The 9,706-nt window shown below is 41.5% G+C and overlaps 1 protein-coding gene and 1 long non-coding RNA gene across 4 annotated transcripts in view; one reads left to right on the top strand and one right to left on the bottom strand.

Annotated features, from left to right (window-relative positions):
• The window catches only part of HNRNPD (heterogeneous nuclear ribonucleoprotein D), a 14,643-nt gene extending 14,321 nt beyond the window's left edge, over window positions 1–322 (top strand). For all 3 annotated transcript variants that reach the window (XR_013842463.1, XR_013842464.1, XM_079991108.1), the window contains one exon: window positions 1–322. This exon is cut by the window's left edge and continues 12 nt beyond it. The gene's annotated coding sequence lies outside the window, so the exon portion shown is untranslated.
• A 152-nt stretch (window positions 323–474) lies between these two features.
• Window positions 475–9,033, bottom strand: LOC307224415. The gene is made up of 3 exons (XR_013842485.1): window positions 8,894–9,033; window positions 3,384–3,542; window positions 475–2,433 (listed from the first exon to the last, which is right to left on the bottom strand). It is a non-coding gene; the product is annotated as an uncharacterized lncRNA (long non-coding RNA).
• Window positions 9,034–9,706: the final 673 nt, after the last annotated feature.

The raw sequence follows: 9,706 nt of genomic DNA, 5'->3' as shown, positions 1-9,706 counted from the left end.
TATTCTCATTTGAAGATTCATTTTGAGGCGGCTCAGGCTGCCTGCTAATAGCAGTTCAAACTAAAATTTTTGTATCAAGTCCCTGAATTGGAAGTAAGATGTTGGTCCCTCTGAAGTTTGATTGCGTTCTCATTACAACAGAATTGCTTTCACCGTCTTTTTTTTTTTTTTTTTGCTACGCTTAAGGATCAATTTGATTTATGCCCACGCCCATTTTGTTCCCCAGTATTGTAGAACAAAAGTCTTGTGTTTAAAGCCCAGTGTGACAGTGTCATGACGTAGTAGTGTCTTACTGGTTTTTTAATAAATCTTTTTGTATAAATTGCACTCGCTTTTTCCCTCTCGGGAACAGGGAGGCTCTTGAGAGTTCTTTGAAGGTATTAAGCTGCTTATGCATCCATTGAGTAAAAATTCTGAGAGGACAACTATGGCTGTACTTCACCAGTGGCGGGCAACTGATAACGCAGCAACACATTTCCGTAGCAAACAATTCCAGTTTTTTTATTATTTGGATTGTATTAGTAGTAGATAAGAAGGATTTAATGCATAGACAGGTTCTAACATCCATCTTGCTTTCTCACCTTCGCAGAGCATCATTAAGGTTTCCACTGCCTTGGAAGCTAGAAATCTGATCACTGTATTAAATGGCTTACAATGGTTTTCAGATTACAAAAATGTTGCCCCGTTAACATGTGGACACCAAAACACTAAGTGGCCGTGTTGATCATTTGTTAAGAGACTTTATGCTTGAGGAGTTTGGCAGTGACAATCTCTTTGCACCACTCTTGGCAGGTCGTATTTGTATCGTGCTTGAGTCAGTCATCCGAAAGGCAGGATAATTCCAGTATTGTAGATATAGCGGTTCTGAACTGACACTACCTACTGGCTGTGGGTTAGGAACCAGCACAAGTTTTCTTTTCCTCTGTTCCTGAACTCTAGAAATACATTTTTTTAAAAAAACAACCAAAACTTCAGACAGTACAGTGGGGTCCATGTCACATTTATATTTTCCAGCCTTTACAACAGCACCTGCCTAACAAAGTGTGACTTCTAATATCACTCAACAAACATTGGCCAGATGGTACATGGATATCTATATTTTGTTTATCACTGTCACATCAATATCTATTGGAAACAAAACATTTCTATAAGCAGTTGAATCAAGAAAGACGGCACTTTTAAGCATTTCATTAATTTTGTGCTGATTGTTATAACTGGCAATTGGGTAAGTACTCTGAAGGCTCCTGACAGTCTACTCTGGAATAAGAGACTGCAGAATGAATTGCTTCTGCCATGGCTTGTATTGCACAATCCGTTCATCTCAACATGTTCTCATGGCTCTAAGAAGGTGCTTTTTTAGGGTCCGTCTACCTGCTGTCGCCAGTGGCTGGCAGCAAACCCCAGCATCTTTCTCACTGCTCTTTCCCAAAATTCTTGCATATAAAATGCTGGGGCTCCGTACATTGCAGTCGTACATGTCTGAACATATAGCTATTGACTGAAGTTCAGCCACTAATAGTTTTTCAGCTAGAGAGGCTCCAGTTATAGGAATGAGTAGACACACCTGCACTAGGGCTCAATTTCTTTATCAGGCTGTCGCTTAATAAACATGAAACTGAACTGCAGTGAAGAATCATGTAGTGTGAGAATAAGCAAAAAACTTTTGGGCAGGACATTGTGGTCTAGAGTTCTCAAGTCTGCTCTTGCCTATAGCACGACTTTCCCCCTTTAATAAAGAACTTTGCCTACTTGGTATCAGATGATGATGATTATTTAACCCTTAAACACCAGTGTTTGTAGAATGTGGGCCTTAAGCATATAAGGGTGCAGAACAGGAAATTGATGCAACAAGTTGGCTTAGAAATTGAAAGTATTTCTACTCCTGCACCATTGAGAATTTTTTTCAGGGTTTTGTCTTAATAGGTATATCTATTGCCTTGTCACTTTTTATGATGCAAAATATTTTAAATGGGGAGTTAGCTCATTCCTTTATCACAGGGCTGGGAAATCCGTGATCCTCCAGACCTTGTTGGACTCCCAATTCCTGGCAGCCCCAGCAAAGGGTTGTGGATAATGTGGTTTGTAATCCAGGAAACCTGGAGGGCTACAGGTTTCCCATCCCTGCTTGTTTGCCAGCCCAACGGCAAGCGCTAGTGTGTAAAAGCAATTTGTAGCTGTTAACTGTACTTATTTTTAGATAGAAGACTTAAACAAAAATACTTGTGCCTTTCGATCTAGAACTCTTTATAGAATGCCCGTGCATCGTTTGAAACTGTTTTAAAAGGATCCTTATGTTGGAATGGTGCCTGTGGCTAAAAGGATGATGAACACTACTATGACGAGGACAACGCTAACAATAATTATGATCATTTTAGTGTTTTTCCACCACATCTTCCTTGAAATCTTTGTAGACGTCTTTTGGAAACCATGAGCCTGAAAGCAAATGGAAAAAGGCACAAGTCAATAAGCAGGGCAACACACCAAATGGATGAAAGCGGCTGCTTTAGAAATGTGGAAGTAGCTTTGTGTAACTTACAAATTACCCCAACAGTTGGTAATCGAAGTCTTAGCTTGCATTGTTTTTCAAACGGATGCAATTCAAAGAATTGTGTGTTAACACACTTAAGATGTAATCTGAACCCTACTTAAGTAAATAAGCCCTGTTGAATTAAATAGGATTTATGAGTAAGCATGATTAGGATAATGCTGTTAGCTTTTTTCCATCAGGCTGCCTGAGTATTTTGAGAGCTGGTGGGAGAGAGAAGCGCAAAATGAGCCCAGAATATTTCTCCTCTTGGAATTCAGTGTCGTTGAAGCTGCTTGATTAGCATGAATTGATAGTTAAACACTTAAAACAGTTTCTTCAAAGGCCCTGATCACCAACGACTTTTTCTTGGAGGAGTAATTTGTCGTGAGCCCCCAAAGTAAGCAACTTGCTGCATTGCTGGCAAATGGACCGACCATGTGGCTTCCCTGTGGATCCGACGAACTTGTTCCATCAGTCCAAGGATTTACACTTGTGCAATGGAACATACCCCTCCCTGTGCCCCTAAATCTTAGGGGTGTTCCCCCCCCATAAGAGTGTGCAGGGAGAGATGGGAAGGAAGCTACATTGCAGAATTGTACATCCTTTCAGTGGTTCTCAACCGTGGGTCCCCGGATGTTTTTGGCCTACAACTCCCATGATCCCTAGCTCACAGGACCAGTGGTCAGGGATGATGGGAGTTGCAGGCCAAAAACATTGGGGACCCAAGGTTGAGAAAGGCTGCGTGATGGAGTTAATACGATACAACCCTCAGATCCTGATGCCAACCCTCAAAGAGTCCGCTTAAAGCCATTCTACTGATAAATATTCTGCACAAAGTAAATGAATGTAGAATCACCGCTGTTTGGAGATCATCGCTTCGACCAGCCAACTCGCTCAGCCGTTCTTCTCTGTCCAAAACTTTTTCAATATTCTGGCTCATGACATTTTTCACATCATCCACTTGAACTTGAAGTGTAGAAATTGCAGCATCGCCGTGTTTCTGATCAAACGCCATCTGCCCAGGATAAAGTTTTCATTTCACTTATTACACTAAATACGAATAATAATGCTAGCCCTGGTTTTGTATAGCAATGTTTCCTGAAAAATAAGTCAGCCAGCCAATTATAGGCTATTTGAAAACCTAATATAGTACTGAATTATTTCCTTGTTTCCACCAAGTCTCTAGGTTTTATTCAAAAGATTTCTGTCCTAATTTTCAGTCCTAAATTCACAGCTGAAAACACAGAAAGCGACAGGTAGAGTAAAAAAACAGAACAGTAAAACCCAATATTAAAATGAGAAGTAAGATTAAAAATGCATTTGTTTACTAAGCATTTATCAACGCTGTGTAATGATGCCTTTTAGTATTTTATTTACAAATTTCTGCAGCGGTATTAAAAATCTAGCACAACTCTCTTGCCATATAAAGCCAACAGGAAAAGTAGTATAACATGTTAGATACAACAACCTGCAAGATAAGAAATCAAAACCAACCATGAACCACTCGTTAACTCATTTAACTTTTAGTTTTGACAAGTAATTGGACCTTTTTAACCCCAGATGGTATGAAAGCAGATTGAGAGCCAATATTAAATCAACATAAAAGCTCAGTGTGTGTGTAAATTCTAAAGGGCAAGCATCAAATTTAAGGTGGTGGTACATCTACCAAAGTTGTTCTATTGGCTAAAGCACTTATGGCTGTGCAACAAAACTTTGTTTCTCATTCCTCTCCCTACATCCCCTTTAAATCTATGCAGCATTCCCCAATGCTCTGGAGCAGATTTTGGGGGGCAAGGATGAGGAAGTTGCTTTACAGAAATTGAACCTGTGCTAATGGAACGTGGCTGAATATTACCATCTGTGTCCCCTCTCCCCCCCAGTCTTATATCAAAGAATTTTAACTGAGCTGATGGAGAATTTCAGTAGCTCAAATACAATTAAACCATGCACAATTTGTTTATCGGGTGTCTTACCTGCTTAGGGTGAGTTACAAGAGAACAACACTTTTGAGATCAGGCAAAACTGTTAGAAAAACAAAGCGGGCATTGACACATGTCTCAACCAAAAGCAAGAGCAAAGAGGTGCGTCTTTAGCATAATGGCGGAAACTGCAATTTAGATGTCAGATACACAAGGAGCATAACTGCATTCTCAGTGGGAACTTTTTGAAATTGGTTTGTATTTGAAAAGCAGATGGTGCAGCTTGTACTAGAAGACAAATCCAGTCTTCAACACCTTTGTTAAAAAACCTTTCGTAGCCTCTAATAGTATACCCCACAGCCTTTCCTCTAGGTGCTAAACTATAATCTAATTTAATTAAACAGATCTAGGGTAGTGGGTGCCTCTTAACATCTACTTTCCTTTGGATGTGCTGTCTTTTACAACCTTTTGGTCTTCCCTCTCCTAGTTTTCAGTAGATAGCGTCCCAGTATCTGGCACTGCCTGCTGTATTGTGAAGTGAGGAGGGAGGGATATTGGCCAGACTCATTGGGGAAGGGAATCCTGCCAACAGATGCCCCCTCCCCCTAAAACTGTGGGAATATTCAGGGTGGCAGGAACGCGTTACTTCCGGGTTCCGCTGCTCGCGTATGTGCAGAGGCTCAAAATGATGCCATGCACATACGAGGAAGCGGCGCAACGCGACCCGCACACGCGCAGACGCACTGTCACGTCTTGCATTCCGTTCGGGATGCGAATGGGGCTCCGGAAGGGATCCCGTTCGCATCCCGAGGTACCACTGTATTCAAGTTATATTTTAGAATTGTGCGCTTTCTCTGCAATGTTATCACATGGCCACTAGAGGTCACCCGAGCACTTCTACGAATTAATAGCAAAACAAAAAACATTCCCATGAGGTTAGGGCAATTTACCTTCACAAAACAAATAAATGATTAAACAACACTGAGATGCATGAAAATTCCTAAGTCTCTCCTCACTCATCCCACTTATCTACCATTAAAGTGCATAGAAGTAATTATCTGTTTGTACTGCCAAGTATCACAAAATTCACTATTATAAAGGGTTACTAATATTATTTCCTTCAGCTCTCTGCGAAGATAATGCAGATTTCAGAATGATCCAAAAGACTGCAGAGATTAGTGTCATGTTTGCTCTTTTGCAAAGGCTTCTGACATTTGCTTTTTTTGCATTCGTATTGCTGTCCCTTGTTGGATCTCAGGAATGCTCTAAGGAGGCGCAATGATAACACCAAAAAAAGTGCTAAGGGATCTAGTTCAGCATCCTCTTTTTGCAGCAACCAACCAAATGCTTGGAGGCTACTCACGAGCAGGACCTGAGTGCAACAACCAAGAGGATGCCAGCGTGGTTAATGAGCAGAATCAAGGAAGCTTACTGGAGACAAGGAGCAGTTCTTCAGAAAATGGTCACTTTTCCCCAGTGAGAACAAACATTGACCAAAGAAAGCAAAGATGGTGCAAATAAAGAAATGCAAGGAGCACATTTCAGCTGAGTTTCTACTACAGTGGTACCTTGGGTTACAGACGCCTCAGGTTAAGAACTTTGCTTCAGGATGAGAACAGAAATCGTGCGGCAGTGGCGTGGCGGCAGTGGGAGGCCCCATTAGCTAAAGTGGTGCCTCAGGTTAAGAACAGTTTCAGGTTAAGAATGGACCTCCGGAACAAATTAAGTTCTTAACCCGAGGTACCACTGTATTGTGATTTTTAGGAACTCCCATGCCTTACCGACTTCCCTTTTCAACTTCGCTTTTACAAATTCCCTCATTTGGGCGCACAAACAACTGTCTTGCATCTTCTACAGCGAAGAGACATACAAAGCATTCTGCCAGTTTCTCTGCAATTTCTGTTAAGTTGTGGGTGAACATATCAGACGACACAGCGATTCTCCAAACAGCTCTTGTTTATTCACAGGCCAGAACAGAACTGAACTGAAGGGTTCAGCCAGCCTGCTTATATAGAGCTCCACTAGAACGCAACAGTAACCATTTTCTGTAACTATCCAGTCACTGAACGTCACTTTTGATCCCTTATTTGCATATGTGGACCTGAACTATCTACAGTATCCCCCTGCTGGCCCAGGGTGAGAACTTCAGTACATAACAATTTCCTTTTCCTTCTTTGGCACACCTTTGACTCCCTTATGAGCCAAAGGTCCAGCTACCTTCGTAGCCTATTTCCTGCTTCCAATGCACTGACAGTCTTTTTGAAAAAATTATTCCAGTGCAGCAAAACACTCAGTTTCAGTCAGATCTAGTTTCCTAATCTTTAATCAGAACTCACAGAGAAGAAGTAGCAGTAGGACATGAGAAGGCTTATGGGCCCCTCTATAAGCATGTGGTTCTAATTTCAGCAATTCCTTTCAGTGCCAGTTAGTGACTGATGAACTGTTATTCTTGTAACATGGCAATTTAAGCCGTCACGTGTAAGAATAGCTATGCAATTCCCCCACCATTCGCAGAACTTCAACAACAATGGATTCCCATTCTTTATCTGATACATATTTACAGGAAACTCGATGTAACCATACAGCATAGTACAAACCAAAATGAATTAGCATTCAGGGAATAACAGATATGTCAAAGTGGGGCCCCTATAGCTGTACCAAGTGTGGAAAGACTGAATTTCGATATCCTAAATGTAAAGGGACCCCTGACCATTAGGTCCAGTCGTGGCCGACTCTGGGGTTGCGCCGCTCATCTTGCTTTATTGGCCGAGGGAGCCAGCGTACAGCTTCCGGGTCATGTGGCCAGCATGACTAAGCTGCTTCTGGCGAACTAGAGCAGTGCACGGAAACACCGTTTACCTTCCCGCTGGAGCTGTACCTATTTATCTACTTGCACTTTGACGTGCTTTCAAACTGCTAGGTTGGCAGGAGCAGGGACCAAGCAATGGGAGCTCACCCCGTCGCGGGGATTCGAACCATACCCTTCTGATCGGCAAGTCCTAGGCTCTGTGGTTTAACCCACAGCGCCACCTGAGTCCCTTCGATATCCTACACAGCAATTAAAGGTGTTCGACCTCTCCTGCTCTTTCACATCTGACCACTTTTCTTTCACATATCTGTTATATCTGGGAAGCTATGCCATAAAGGCAACCTCTGCTGAAACCACCCTTTTCTATCTCCATAGTAGTGGCGCAGGAGCCCATTTCTCCCTACATGAAAGTAATGCGTGTGTTAATACAATATTAATACAATATTAATTCTTTAATAATTAATAGTAAATAATGATAGAACAGAATCCAATTTGACCTTACATACACCGTTATTGTCGTTTATTTTTTTCATTTATAATTTTACTGCTTTATCTTCTTTTGTAAACCACACTGATTTTTTGTTTTTAGAATCAGGCGGTGTGTCCATTTTTATGAAATACCGTATTTTTTGCTCTATAAGATTCACTTTTTCCCTCCTAAAAAGTAAGGGGAAATGTGTGTGTGTCTTATGGAGCGAATGCAGGCTGCACAGCTATCCCAGAAGCCAGAACAGTAAGAGGGATCGCTGCTTTCACTTTGCAGTGATCCCTCTTGCTGTTCTGGCTTCTGAGATTCAGAATATTTTTTTTCTTGTTTTCCACCTCCAAAAACTCGGCGCGTCTTGTGGTCTGGTGTGTCTTATAGAGCGAAAAATACGGTAAATAAACCACCAAGGTTTTCCGAAAACACATGGGGCTGCTGCCCCTGCTTGCTCAGCTCACAGACTCCCTCTCGCCTCCCATAACACTTGACCCAACCTGCTCCCTGCACAACCCACCCACCCAGCCTATTCCCTCCCAGCTCACCCCAAACCTTTTAAAGGGGCTTGGGAAACTGAAGCACTGCCCACCCTCCTTTAAACTGCTTGCGTTGTCCACCTGTGCTGCCTGCTTGCCTGCTTTTTGTGGTCATGCCGGAGTTGCCGCAGTCGCCTAACTGGTGACTGTGCAAACTGTAGCATGACAACAGCCTTACAATTTTACTCTATAGTAAGATTAGTTTCACACCCCATTGGCAATGCTGATTCAAAGCCCCGGTAGCCTTTTGTGGAAATCATTCCAATTAACTTTTGCAGGCGTGAATAAAATAAGATTGTTTTACCTAAAGTAGCTTTAGAAGATCCGGGAGAAGAGTTAAAGTACTTAAAATGTATGCTTGTTTCCCTCTGCTCTTTGGAAGGTATCTGTCTAATGTAATGACGCAGTAGGAAGCAATGATTGAAACTTCTAGTTAATATTTTACTACAGTGACTAGTCTTTTTGGATAAGCTGTACAAATATTAAACTCAGAATGTTTCTGCTGCAGAATGTTTCTGCTGCAGAAACAGTTGTTTTACTGACACAATTAGATTTACAGTAAATAGATTGCTCATCTAGTTGTTTTCTAGAGAAGTGAGAGAAGTTGGCAAAGTTACTTACCATGTATTTTGCTAATATCTCCTGAAAATCTGTTCCCAACTCTCAAAACACTGAGCAAAAAGTGCTTGTGATATTAAGGAGTTACTTGACTGCTGATTGCCTTGTAAATCTGGAGGGAAATTGAATAGTTTAACATGGAATTCAAGAATTCTATGATCAACACAATCAAAATGTCAGATAGACATCAATAGGCTTCAGTAGCCACTTCTGAGAGTCGCTTGCCAAACCTGCTATAGCTGTGTTTAATGGGAGAAAGTGCTTCAGAGAGTAGTTTGCCCAACCGCTCTCTGAAGCACCTCCCACTTCCACTAAACAGTTCACCTGGTCTGTCGAGCGGCAATTAAAGTTGTGCGAGTACCTCAAACTAGCCAAAAGGACAGAACTAATGAGAGATCACTCAGGTGACAAGGTACAAAATGGAATGGGATTGCTTTAAAAACTACCTGATAAAATATGGTTCCAAAACCAATACTTGGTTGTGCTTAGATTTATCTCACAGATATAAGGGGGTTGGGGTGGGGAAAACTGATTTTAGTAAATGAATGCAGAATATTTGTCACTTAAGAGAAGCGTTGAAGCCGCAAAGAGATAGAGGGAAGTCAACTAATAGAGCAGGGATTCAAACTAGTTTTCTGGAACAGAAAGAAAGAAAAGAAGGATTACAAATATAATTTCTTTCTGAGAACCTGGTGTATAGAATATTCTAACTGCTGTTTGTATCCTTTGAACAATTTTGTGTACTTGGCTAATTCTTTTTCATTTATTATTCATCCTTTTTCTCCCCCCCCCCTTTCCCCTTTACTTTCTTTTCTT

The sequence above is a fragment of the Podarcis cretensis genome (genome assembly GCF_951804945.1).
Source record: "Podarcis cretensis genome assembly, chromosome: 9".
Taxonomy (NCBI): Eukaryota; Metazoa; Chordata; class Lepidosauria; order Squamata; family Lacertidae; genus Podarcis; species Podarcis cretensis.
This window is presented reverse-complemented; position numbering and strand designations above follow the sequence as displayed.